Here is a 13312-nt window from a genome sequence, read left to right on the forward strand (position 1 = left end):
TGCAAATCAGAACTTGTTCTCAACTAGTCTACCTGGTTAAATAAAGGTGAAATAAAATAAAAAATAAATCTTAAATTCTTAAATCATGAAAAATACCAGAAACAGCATCACTTAAAGGGGAATGGAAACACTTTAGGCAGTAAATATAAGATATGTATTCAATCCACTAATCTAAACATGTATTTAACATAAAAACATCTCTATATTTAGTATTTTGATCGTCAAAAAGGTTTACTTGAGCTACGGTCAGCACCGATTTTAATTGCCATAGTAACAACTGACGCCAGGGAGTCACTGGCAGGAATCAGCTAATTGTCTGTGGTATTGAGTTGTCGCACGGAGACTGAATCGAAGAGAGTGAGGTCAGGTGCGGACAATGAAAACGACAACAGTTAGTAATTCAAACGAACTGTATAGCGCCAAGCTGTACGAATCCCCCCCCCCCCCCCAAGAAAAAAAAAATGCTCAGTAAGCTGCCATCGGCTACCTAAGGACCCACACATTTTGGAGAAGTGGCCCCATGTCCTGAAGAGAAAGGACATACCAGCTAGAGCCACTGCTACCTAACGGTGTTCCGTACATCACAGTGCTCCATACACTTGACCTTATTTTAGCCCCCCAAAATTAAATGCTACCAAGTCAACTGTAATGTAAAAAAAACCCACAATATCTCCACTTTCCAGCAAAGTCAACAACGAGACCTCCACGCTGCCCGTCTCTGCATGATTGAAGGAGGTAATGGAGCTTCGCCGGGTCTTTTAAAAATGCCGCAGGGGAAAGCGAAGGCTACTGAGCCATAGTGGAAGGGGAAGATATGGCGTGTGGGGAAACTGCTTTTTTCACCCGATTTGTCCAACTTATCACCTGTAAAATGTCAATAAAACACTATAAAGAGTTTATTTAATGTCTCAATACATACTGTACCTATTTGAAAGTTTGTGTCGAATTTGAATAGGGGTTTTAGGGCGGCGCTGACCTTTGCTTCACAAGTTAACTGTGTGTCTCGGCTTTTGAGAGTCATGATGGCTCACAGTGATGACGCAAAAGAACTCCTTAGGGATTGAATTAACTACTGTATTGATGAACTCACAAGTAATTCACTTTACAATCACTATTGACACTGTCTTGATAAATAAATAAATACAGTTTTAATTGATGAATTGGGCAAAGTAGGGAACTTTATTTTCAGAGGGGAAGGATGTGATTCTGTTCAATGAGAGATGAAGGAACATAATGGCACTTTATATAATGTTAATGAACAACGCATGAGAATGATTAGGGTTTATACTACAACTTCCAAAAGCACAAAATAAGTAATTGTATAAACTACATAGCGTTAGTAAATTACTGTATAAAGCAGCAATATTAACATAAAAATAAATATAACAACTAACAACAGTTGTAACACCAACTGACCTCTGACCTCTCAAGCCATCATATGCACCGAGTACAATAAGTTATGAACACCTGCTCAATGTAATAACGTTATGTTGGATTACACAGAAATGATGTCCACATTTGTGAGTCAATTTCCTTGGAACTGCTTTAATTAATCATGTTGCATGAAACCCCCCCAAAAATAACTGATTTCCTTTTATATCTTTTATTCCTTTCATGGGGCGGCAGGGTAGCCTAGTGATTAGAGTGTAGGGACGGTAGGTAGCCTAGTGGTTAGAGTGTAGGGACGGTAGGTAGCCTAGTGGTTAGAGTGTTGGACTCGTAACCGTAAAGGTTGCAAGTTCAAATCCTCTTCTTGTAAATCTGTCGATCTGCCCGTGAACAAGGTAGTTAACACACTGTTCCTACGTCGTCATTGAAAATAAGAATTTGTTCTTAACTGACTTTAATTAAATAAAGGTAAAATAAAATTATCAAGACAAGAAATATATGGAAAGGGAAAGGCCCAACAAGAGCCCAAGAAATGACACTGCTACACCCCCCATCTTCAGTCTGTACGGTCGTTGACCATATCTCTCTTTCTTGTACAACACGACCACCCCATCCCCACACTCTTCTTGTAAATCACATGAGTAAATGGAAGCCTCTGTGGCTGTTATACTGTAACATTGGAGACAGAGTTTATCTTCTAGGTCAGTGGTTCCCAAACGTTTTATGTTAATGTACAACCAACTGATGTTTGCTCTGCCCAGAGTAGTCCTGAAGTGCTCCCTCATGTGCAGTTTAACAGTCAGCCTATGGTCTCATGAGTCTTCTCAGGTACCCCCTGTGGAAAGGCCAAGTACCCCCAGACGTCCTAGTACCCCTGGGTAGGAACCACGGCTCTAGTGGATACAGACTGCTACAGTAGCCTACTGGTGGTCATGGAGTTGATCTGATTATTTCTGCTTTGTATGCTACTTTGAGTACAGTACAACTCCAGTACAATGCCCATAAACTGATGGGTGAAGGTGAATATAAACGTTATTACATTGTCCTTACTGCATAGTGAGTTTTGATTGACATTCATATAGGTACAAAATAACAATGTAATCATTGGCAAAGTGTAAATAATGGATTTAGGCCTTCAGTTGGGAAATAAATTCCAATAGGTTCTACATCATATCAAATTCTTAAATCATGAAAATAACAGAAACAGAGCATGACTTAAAGGGGAATGGAAACACTTTAGTCAGTAAATATAATAGATGTATTCAATCCACTAATCTAAACATGTGCATTTAACATAAAAACATCTCTATATTTAGTATTTTGATCGTCAACAAGATTTATTTGAGCTACGGTCAGCGCCATTTAAATTGGCATAGTAACAACTGACGCCAGGGAGTCACTGGCAGGAATCAGCTAATTGTCTGTGGTATTGAGTTGTCGCACGGAGAGTGATTCGAAGAGAGTGAGGTTAGGTGACGACAACGAAGATGACAACAATTAGTAATTCAAACTAACTGTATAGCGCCAAGCTGTATGAATCAGCCCCCCCCCCAAAAAAAATGCTCAGTAAGCTGCAATCAGCTACCTAAGGACCCACACATTTTGGAAAAGTGGCCCCATGTCCTGAAGAGAAAGGACGTACCAGCTAGAGACACTGCTACCTAACGGTGTTCCGTACATCACAGTGCTCCATACACTTGACCTTATTTTAGCCCCCCAAAATGAAATGCTACCAAGTCAACTGTAATGTTAAAAAAAACACAATTTCTCCACTTTCCAGCAAAGTCAACAACGCTGCCCGTCTCTGCATGATTTTTTATTTTATTTTTAATTTTTTTACCTTTATTTAACTAGGCAAGTCAGTTAAGAACAAATTCTTATTTACAATGACGGCCTAGGAACAGTGGGTTAACTGCCTGTTCAGGGGCAGATAGCTTGGACAGTTCATGTTTGAATTACTAATTGTTGTCATCTTCATTGTCGTCACCTGACCTAACATCTCTTCGATTCACTCTCCCAGTGACAACTCAGCTCGGGGGTTTGAACTTGCAACCTTCCGGTTACTAGTCCAACACTAACCACTAGGCTACCCTGCCGCCGATTAAAGGAGGTAATGGAGCTTCTCCGGGTCTTTTAAAAATGCCGGAGGGGAAAGCGAAGGCTACTGAGCGATAGTGGAAGGGGAAGATATGGCGTGTGGGGAAACTGCTTTTTTCACCCGATTTGTCCAACTTATCACCTGTAAAATGTCAATAAAACACTATAAAGAGTTTATTTATTGTCTCAATACATACTGTACCTATTTGAAAGTTTGTGTCGAATTTGAAGGGAGTTTTTGGGTCGACACTCACATTTGTGAGTCCATTTCCTTGGAACTGCCTTAATTAATCATGTTGCATGAAACTCCCCCAAAAATAACTGATTTCCTTTTATTTAGACAGGAAATGTCTGGAAAGGGAAAGGCCCAACAAGAGCCCAAGAAACGACACTGCTACACCCCCCATCTTCAATCTGTACGGTCGTTGACCATATCTCTCTTTCTTGTAAAGCATGTGACCACCCCATCCCCACACTCTTCTTATAAATCACATGAGTAAATGGAAGCCTATGTGGCTGTTAAACAGTAACATTGGAGACAGAGTTTATCCTCGAGCTCAGTGGTTCCCAAACCGATGTTTGCTCTGCCCAGAGTATTCCTGAAGGACTCCCTCGTGTGCAGTTTAACAGTCAGCCTATGGTCTCATGAGTCTTCTTAGGTACCCCCTGTGGAAAGGCCAAGTACCCCCAGATGTCCTTGTACCCCTGGGTAGGAACCACGGCTCTAGTGGATACAGACTGCTACAGTAGCCTACTGGTGGTCATTGAGTAGATCAGATTAATTGTATTTCTGCTTTGTATGCTACTTTGAGTACAGTACAACTCCAGTACAATGCCCATGCACTGATGGGTGAAGGTGAATATAAACTTTATTACATTGTCCTTACTGCATAGTGAGTTTTGATTGACATTCATGTAGGTACAGAATAACAACTGTGAATAATGGACCGAGGCCTTCAGTTTGGGGAAATAAATTCCAATAGGTTCTACATCATCAAATTCTAACATCATGAAAAATAACAGAAACAGAGCATGACTTAAAGGGGAATGGAAACACTTTAGGCAGTAAACATAAGAGATGTATTCAATCCACTAATCTAAACATGTATTTAACATAAAAACATCTCTATATTTAGTATTTTGATCCAACTGGTAACCTGATGGCTCCCAGAGTGATTCTCGCGTAAAATACAGAGGTAGCCATTATTCCAATCGGTCCTACTGAAAAACTAATGGATATATTATCGAATAGATACTTCAAAAACACCTTGAGGATTGATTATAAACAACGTTTGCCATGTTTCTGTCGATATCATGGAGCTAATTTGATATTATTTTTGGAAAAAAGGAACATTGGCTATCTAACTGGGAGTCTCGTGAGTGAAAACATCCGAAGCTCATCAAAGGTAAACTATTTAATTTGATTGCTTTTCTGATTTCCGTGACCAAGTTACCTGCTGCTAGCTGGACAAAATGCTATGCTAGGCTATCGATAAACTTACAACAAATGCTTGTCTAGCTTTGGCTGTAAAGCATATTTTTGAAAATCTGAGATGACAGGGTGATTAACAAAAGGCTAAGCTGTGTCTCAATATATTTCACTTGTGATTTTCATGAATAGGAATATTTTCTAGGAATATTTATGTCCGTTGCGTTATGCTAATTAGTGTCAGTCGATGATTACGCTCCCTCACGCGGGATGGGGAGTCACTAGAGGTTAAAGGGGAATGGAAACACTTTAGGAAGTAAATATAAGAGATGTATCCAATACACTAATCTAAACATGTATTTAACATAAAAACATCTCTATATTTAGTATTTTGATCGTCAACTAGGTTTATTTGAGCTTTGGTCAGCTCCGATTTTAATTGCCACAGTAACTAATGACTCCAGTGCATCTGTCATGTCTACTCCCGCTCCTCCCCTCCCGCATTCGACGTCCTCTAGTCAGGATCGAGGGAAAGATGAACTGAGCAAAGTACAGAAAGATCCTTGATGAAAACCTGCTCCAGAGTGCTCAGGACCTCAGACTGGGGCGAAGGTTCACCTCCCAACAAGACAACACCCCTTAGCACACAGCCAAGACAACGCAGGACTGGCTTCGGGGCTAGTCTCTGAATGTCCTGGAGTGGTCCAGCCAGAGCCCGGACTTGAACCCGATTGAACGGCTCTGGAGAGACCTAAAAATAGCTGTACAGCGACGCTCCCCCTCGAACTTGATAGAGCTTGAGAGTGATCTGCAGAGAAGAATGGGAGAAACTCCCCAAATACAGTTGTGCCAAGCTTGTAGCATCATACCCAAGAAGACCTAAGGCTATAATCGCTGCAAAAGTTGCTTCAACAAAGTACTGAGTAAAGGGTCTGAATACTTATGTAAATGTTTTATTTCAGTTTATTTATATAAATTAGTGTCTAAAAACCTGTTTTTGCTGTGTTATTATGGGGTATTGCCAGCCTGCCTTTTTCTCCTACTTTTTTCACTGCTTCTATTTATTTTTCCCTTAATCCTAAAAATGTTTTTCCACCATTCCTCAAGGGGAACCCACCCTGAGCCTTTATTCTTCCACCATTCCTCATGGGGAACCCACCCTGAGCCTTTATTCTTCCACCATTCCTCATGGGGAACCTATCCTGAGCCTTTATTCTTCCACCATTCCTCATGGGGAACCCACCCTGAGCCTTTATTCTTCCACCATTCCTCATGGGGAACCTATCCTGAGCCTTTATTCTTCCACCATTCCTCAAGGGGAACCCACCCTGAGCCTTTATTCTTCCACCATTCTGCATGGGGAACCCATCCTGAGCCTTTATTCTTCCACCATTCCTCATGGGGAACCCACCCTGAGCCTTTATTCTTCCACCATTCCTCAAGGGGAACCCCCCCTGAGCCTTTATTCTTCCACCATTCCTCAAGGGGAACCCACCCTGAGCCTTTATCTAAAATCAAATCAATTTATATAGCCCTTCGTACATCAGCTGATATCTCAAAGTGCTGTACAGAAACCCAGCCTAAAACCCCAAACAGCAAGCAATGCAGGTGTAGAAGCACGGTGGCTAGGAAAAACTCCCTAGAAAGGCCAAAACCTAGGAAGAAACCTAGAGAGGAACCAGGCTATGTGGGTGGCCAGTCCTCTTCTGGCTGTGCCGGGTGGAGATTATAATAGAACATGGCCAAGATGTTCAAATGTTCATAAATGACCAGCATGGTCGAATAATAATAAGGCAGAACAGTTGAAACTGGAGCAGCAGCCCGGCCAGGTGGACTGGGGACAGCAAGGAGTCATCATGCCAGGTAGTCCTGGGGCATGGTCCTAGGGCTCAGGTCCTCCGAGAGAGAGAAAGAAAGAGAGAAAGAGAGAATTAGAGAGAGCACACTTAAATTCACAGGACACCGAATAGGACAGGAGAAGTACTCCAGACACCATAGTACCCTCCAAGCTCGTCATCAAGCTCGAGACCCTGGGTCTCGACCCCGCCCTGTGCAACTGGGTACTGGACTTCCTGACGGGCCGCCCCCAGGTGGTGAGGGTAGGCAACAACATCTCCTCCCCGCTGATCCTCAACACTGGGGCCCCATAAGGGTGCGTTCTGAGCCCTCTCCTGTACTCCCTGTTCACCCACGACTGCGTGGCCACGCACGCCTCCAACTCAATCATCAAGTTTGCGGACGACACAACAGTGGTAGGCTTGATTACCAAAAACGACGAGACGGCCTACAGGGAGGAGGTGAGGGCCCTCGGAGTGTGGTGTCAGGAAAATAACCTCACACTCAACGTCAACAAAACTAAGGAGATGATTGTGGACTTCAGGAAACAGCAGAGGGAACACCCCCCTATCCACATCGATGGAACAGTAGTGGAGAGGGTAGCAAGTTTTAAGTTCCTCGGCATACACATCACAGACAAACTGAATTGGTCCACTCACACAGACAGCATTGTGAAGAAGGCGCAGCAGCGCCTCTTCAGCCTCAGGAGGCTGAAGAAATTCGGCTTGTCACCAAAAGCACTCACAAACTTCTACAGATGCACAATCGAGAGCATCCTGGCGGGCTGTATCACCGCCTGGTACGGCAACTGCTCAGCCCTCAACCGTAAGGCTCTCCAGAGGGTGGTGAGGTCTGCACAACGCATCACCGGGGGCAAACTACCTGCCCTCCAGGACACCTACACCACCCGATGTCACAGGAAGGCCATAAAGATCATCAAGGACATCAACCACCCGAGCCACTGCCTGTTCACCCCGCTATCATCCAGAAGGCGAGGTCAGTACAGGTGCATCAAAGCTGGGACCGAGAGACTGAAAAACAGCTTCTATCTCAAGGCCATCAGACTGTTAAACAGCCACCACTAACATTGAGTGGCTGCTGCCAACACACTGACACTGACTCAACTCCAGCCACTTTAATAATGGGAATTGATGGGAAATGATGTAAATATATCACTAGCCACTTTAAACAATGCTACCTTATATAATGTTACTTACCCTACATTATTAATCTCATATGCATACGTATATACTGTACTCTATATCATCGACTGTATCCTTATGTAATACATGTATCACTAGCCACTTTAAACTATGCCACTTTGTTTACATACTCATCTCATTTGTACATACTGTACTCGATACCATGTACTGTATCTTGCCTATGCTGCTCTGTACCATCACTCATTCATATATCCTTATGTACATATTCTTTATCCCCTTACACTGTGTACAAGACAGTAGTTTTGGAATTGTTAGTTAGATTACTTGTTGGTTATTACTGCATTGTCAGAACTAGAAGCACAAGCATTTCGCTACACTCGCATTAACATCTGCTAACCATGTGTATGTGACAAATAAAATTTTATTTGATTTGATTTGATTTGAGATATAACAAACTGACCCTAGCCCCCCGACACATAAACTACTGCAGCATAAATACTGGAGGCTGAGACAGGAGGGGTCAGGAGACACTGTGGCCCCATCCGAGGACACCCCCGGACAGGGCCAAACAGGAAGGATATAACCCCACCCACTTTGCCAAAGCACAGCCCCCACACCACTAGAGGGATATCTTCAACCACCAACTTACCATCCTGAGACAAGGCTGAGTATAGCCCACAAAGATCTCCGCCACGGCACAACCCAAGGGGGGGCGCCAACCCAGACAGGATGACCACATCAGTGAATCAACCCACTCAGGTGACGCACCCCTTCCAGGGACGGTATTAGAGAGCCCCGGTAAGCCAGTGACTCAGCCCCTGTAATAGGGTTAGAGGCAGAGAATCCCAGTGGAAAGAGGGGAACCGGCCAGGCAGAGACAGCAAGGGCGGTTCGTTGCTCCAGAGCCTTTCCGTTCACCTTCCCACTCCTGGGCCAGACTACACTCAATCATATGACCCACTGAAGAGATGAGTCTTCAGTAAAGACTTAAAGGTTGAGACCGAGTTTGCGTCTCTGACATAGGTAGGCAGACCATTCCATAAAAATGGAGCTCTATAGGAGAAAGCCCTGCCTCCAGCTGTTTGCTTAGAAATTCTAGGGACAATTAGGAGGCCTGCGTCTTGTGACCGTAGCGTACGTGTAGGTATGTACGGCAGGACCAAATCAGAGAGATAGGTAGGAGCAAGCCCATGTAATGCTTTGTAGGTTAGCAGTAAAACCTTGAAATCAGCCCTTGCTTTGACAGGAAGCCAGTGTAGGGAGGCTAGCACTGGAGTAATATGATCAATTTTTTTGGTTCTAGTCAGGATTCTATCTAGCAGCTGTATTTAGCACTAACTGAAGTTTATTTAGGGCTTTATCCGGGTAGCCGGAAAGTAGAGCATTGCAGTAGTCTAACCTAGAAGTGACAAAAGCATGGATTAATTTTTCTGCATCATTTTTGGACAGAAAGTTTCTGATTTTTGCAATGTTACGTAGATGGGAAAAAGCTGTCCTTGAAATGGTCTTGATATGTTCTTGAAAAGAGAGATCAGGGTCCAGAGTTACGCCGGGGTCCTTCACAGTTTTTATTTGAGACGATTGTACAACCATTAAGATGAATTGTCAGATTCAACAGAAGATCTCTTTGTTTCTTGGGACTTAGGAACCAGCATCTCTGTTTTGTCCGAGTTTAAAAGTAGAAAGTTTGCAGCCATCCACTTCCTTGTGTCTGAAACACATGCTTCTAGCGAGGGCAATTTTGGGGCTTCACCATGTTTCATTGAAATGTACAGCTGTGTGTATGCACAAAAAATGCACAAAAAAGGTTTATCGATCACAGAGAAATGGGGAGTGCAGAAACGGGGTAGCTCAGATGAGTTGCAAAAACCAGGAGTGTAGAGTGAGGTTGGAGTTGGCTGAGTAGAACAGGGGAACAGGTCCTGAAGGGAATCCAAGGTAATTGTGGTGATATCCAGAGGAAGGTGGTTGGTGGTGAGATGTGGAACAGGAGACAGAGACAGAGCGGTAACTGCAAGGAGAGGACAAAAATGGTGTAAGGCAGGAAAACGAGCAAAGCAGAGCAGCAGAATCTTAAGAATAGACAAAAGGCTAGAGTGATAACTGACTGAGCAGAGATTACGATCTGGCAGAGTGGAGGTGGCAGGGATGAGTAAATGTAGAGGTCTTGAGGTCTTTATGGGACGATTTGCAGCTGGTAGGAATCTGCTCTCACTCCAGCACACCTGTCTCCAACCACACAATCACACCAAGAGAGAGAGAGTGTGTGTATACATGGGGAGAACTGAAGGTTAGGACGACACCGGATGAACACCAGAGGGCGTAGTGGGCGCAGATGTGACACCACCATTCCTCATGGGGAACCCACCCTGGGGGCTGCGGTGGACACTGCTGTGGGGGCAGCGATGGGGGGCCGCTGCTGTGATCCTCACCAACTGGATGTGGTCATAGACCGTCCGGTTCAGGGGGAAAATCCCAGCCTTCCTGAACCCACCCTTGATGTATTTAAGGTGCCCAGGGTGGTAGGGCTGGTACTGCATGGCGGAGAAGTGTTTCTTGCCTATGACAACATCCCCCAGCACCAGCACCAGGCCCAGGGTGGTAGGGCTGGTACTGCATGGCGGAGAAGTGTTTCTTGCCTATGACAACATCCCCCAGCACCAGCACCAGGCCCAGGGTGGTAGGGCTGGTGCTGCATGGCGGAGAAGTGTGTCTTGCATATGTGTAACAGTATAAGTTTAAACCGTCCCCTCGCCCATACCCGGGCGTGAACCAGGGACCCTCTGCACACCTCAACAACAGTCACCCACGAAGCACCATTACCCATCGCTCCACAAAAGCCACGGCCCTTGCAGAGCAAGGGGAACAACTACTTCAAGGTCTCAGAGCAAGTGGCGTCACTGATTGAAACGCTATTTAGCGCACACCGCTAACTAAGCTAGCCGTTTCACATCCGTTACATATGACAACATCCCCCAGCACCAGGCCCAGGGGTGGTAGGGCTGGTAGTGAAGACTGACTTCAGAGGGCCGAAGACACAGACATTTCCTCTCAAAATCAAATGAATTTCGTTATTTTTTTCGTGTTCATGCAACCTCATTTTTAAAGATAGTTCCAAGGAAATGGACATCATTTCCATGTAATCCACCATAACGTTATTGCAAAGGTCATGGAAAGAGCAGGGGTTCATAACTGTTAGTACTCAGTGTATATGATGGAGTGAGAGTTCAGAGGTCAGTTGGTGCTATATTGTTTTTTTATACATGAATTTATTAATTTCTTATTAGTTTATCATCTCGTGCTATTGGAATCTATAATATTAACCCTAATCATTCTCATTCTTTGTTCATTAACATTATATAAAGCAACATTATGTTCCTTCATCTCTCATTGAACAGAATCACATCCTTCCCCTCTGAAAATAAAGTTCCCTACTTTGTCTAATTCTTATATTTGATGGTACTTATTTATTTATCAAGACATTATCAGTGGGAAAATGCTCACCTTCAATGGCCACTGGCACGCTAGAGAAGTATGCTCTTCACAGATTAATCTCAGTTTCAATTGTACCGGGCAGATGGAAAACAGCAAGTATGGCGTCACGTGGGAGAGCGGTTTGCTGATGTCAACATCGTAAACAGAGCACCCCGTGGTGGTGGGTTTATGGTATGGGCAGGCATAAGCTACGGACAACGAACACAATTGCATTTTATCGATGGCAATTTGAATGCACAGAGATACCGTGCGTTGTCTGTTTGTGTCTCTTAGGAGCAGGGCACCTATCAAGGGGGTAATATCTGGGGTATCGTGGGAAGTAGATGTTGAAGAGAGTGATTGATGCCTGCCGGATGCCCGGTTTTTGATAGGGAGTCTCTCCCTACTCAAGTGCAGTTAATTTATTAACTTACAGAGTCAGAGCTTTTCTCCAAAGACCAATGCAGTGGGATCGTTGCAGAGCTTTTGGTCATGTAGCGAAGTAGTGTTTTCAGAAGGGAGAAACCGAGATGTCCTAGTTGTGGAAAAGATCTTATGACATGTTATAAAAATAATAAATATGCGACGTGTTCAAATCAAATCAAATCAAATTTTGTTTGTCACATACACATGGTTAGCAGATGTTAATGGTCACATACACATGGTTAGCAGATGTTAATGGTCACATACACATGGTTAGCAGATGTTAATGGTCACATACACATGGTTAGCAGATGTTAATGGTCACATACACATGGTTAGCAGATGTTAATGGTCACATACACATGGTTAGCAGATGTTAATGCGAGTGTAGCGAAATGCTTGTGCTTCTAGTTCCGACAATGCAGTAATAACCAACGAGTAATCTAGCTAGCAATTCCAAAACTACTACCATATACACACAAGTGTAAAGGGATAAAGAATATGTACATAAGGATATATGAATGAGTGATGGTACAGAGCGGCATAGGCAATATACAGTAGATGGTATCGAGTACAGTATATACATATGAGATGAGTATGTAAACAAAGTGGCATAGTTAAAGTGGCTAGTGATACATGTATTACATAAAGATGCAGTAGATGATATAGAGTACAGTATATACATATACATATGAGATGAATAATGTGGGGTATGTAAACATTATATTAGGTAGCATTGTTTAAAGTGGCTAGTGATATATTTTACATCATTTCCCATCAATTCCCATTATTAAAGTGGCTGGAGTTGAGTCAGTGTGTTGGCAGCAGCCACTCAATGTTAGTGGTGGCTGTTTAACAGTCTGATGGCCTTGAGATAGAAGCTGTTTTTCAGTCTCTCGGTCCCAGCTTTGATGCACCTGTACTGACCTCGCCTTGTGGATGATAGCGGGGTGAACAGGCAGTGGCTCGGGTGGTTGTTGTCCTTGATGATCTTTATGGCCTTCCTGTGACATCGGGTGGTGTAGGTGTCCTGGAGGGCAGGTAGTTTTCCCCCGGTGATGCGTTGTGCAGACCTCACTACCCTCTGGAGAGCCTTACGGTTGTGGGTGGAGCAGTTGCCATACCAGGCGGTGATACAGCCCGACAGGATGCTCTCGATTGTGCATCTGTAGAAGTTTGTGAGTGCTTTTGGTGACGAGCCAAATTTCTTCAGCCTCCTGAGGTTGAAGAGGCGCTGCTTCTTCACGATGCTGTCTGTGTGGGTGGACCAATTCAGTTTGTCTGTGATGTGTATGCCGAGGAACTTAAAACTTGTTGCAATTGCGGTGGGAACCATGGAGCCACATCTTCTTCTGAATACTTTACACGGGTGAAAGAGAACGAGGCGGCCAAAGCCAGGGTTGTACAGAGCATTTCATAAGCAGCAGCTGTGAAAAGGGGTTGAGGGGTTGAATGGTGCATCAAAAGAGTCCATGGTGGTGGATAGGCCTACACTGCAGGC

The 13312-nt window shown here is 43.9% G+C and overlaps 1 protein-coding gene across 1 annotated transcript in view; it reads left to right on the forward strand.

Annotated features, from left to right (window-relative positions):
- The window catches only part of LOC110533272 (stonustoxin subunit alpha-like), an 83991-nt gene that overhangs the window by 26295 nt on the left and 44384 nt on the right, over positions 1-13312 (forward strand). The window lies entirely within an intron of this gene.

Source organism: Oncorhynchus mykiss, chromosome 10 (assembly GCF_013265735.2).
Source record: "Oncorhynchus mykiss isolate Arlee chromosome 10, USDA_OmykA_1.1, whole genome shotgun sequence".
NCBI classification, from domain to species: Eukaryota; Metazoa; Chordata; class Actinopteri; order Salmoniformes; family Salmonidae; genus Oncorhynchus; species Oncorhynchus mykiss.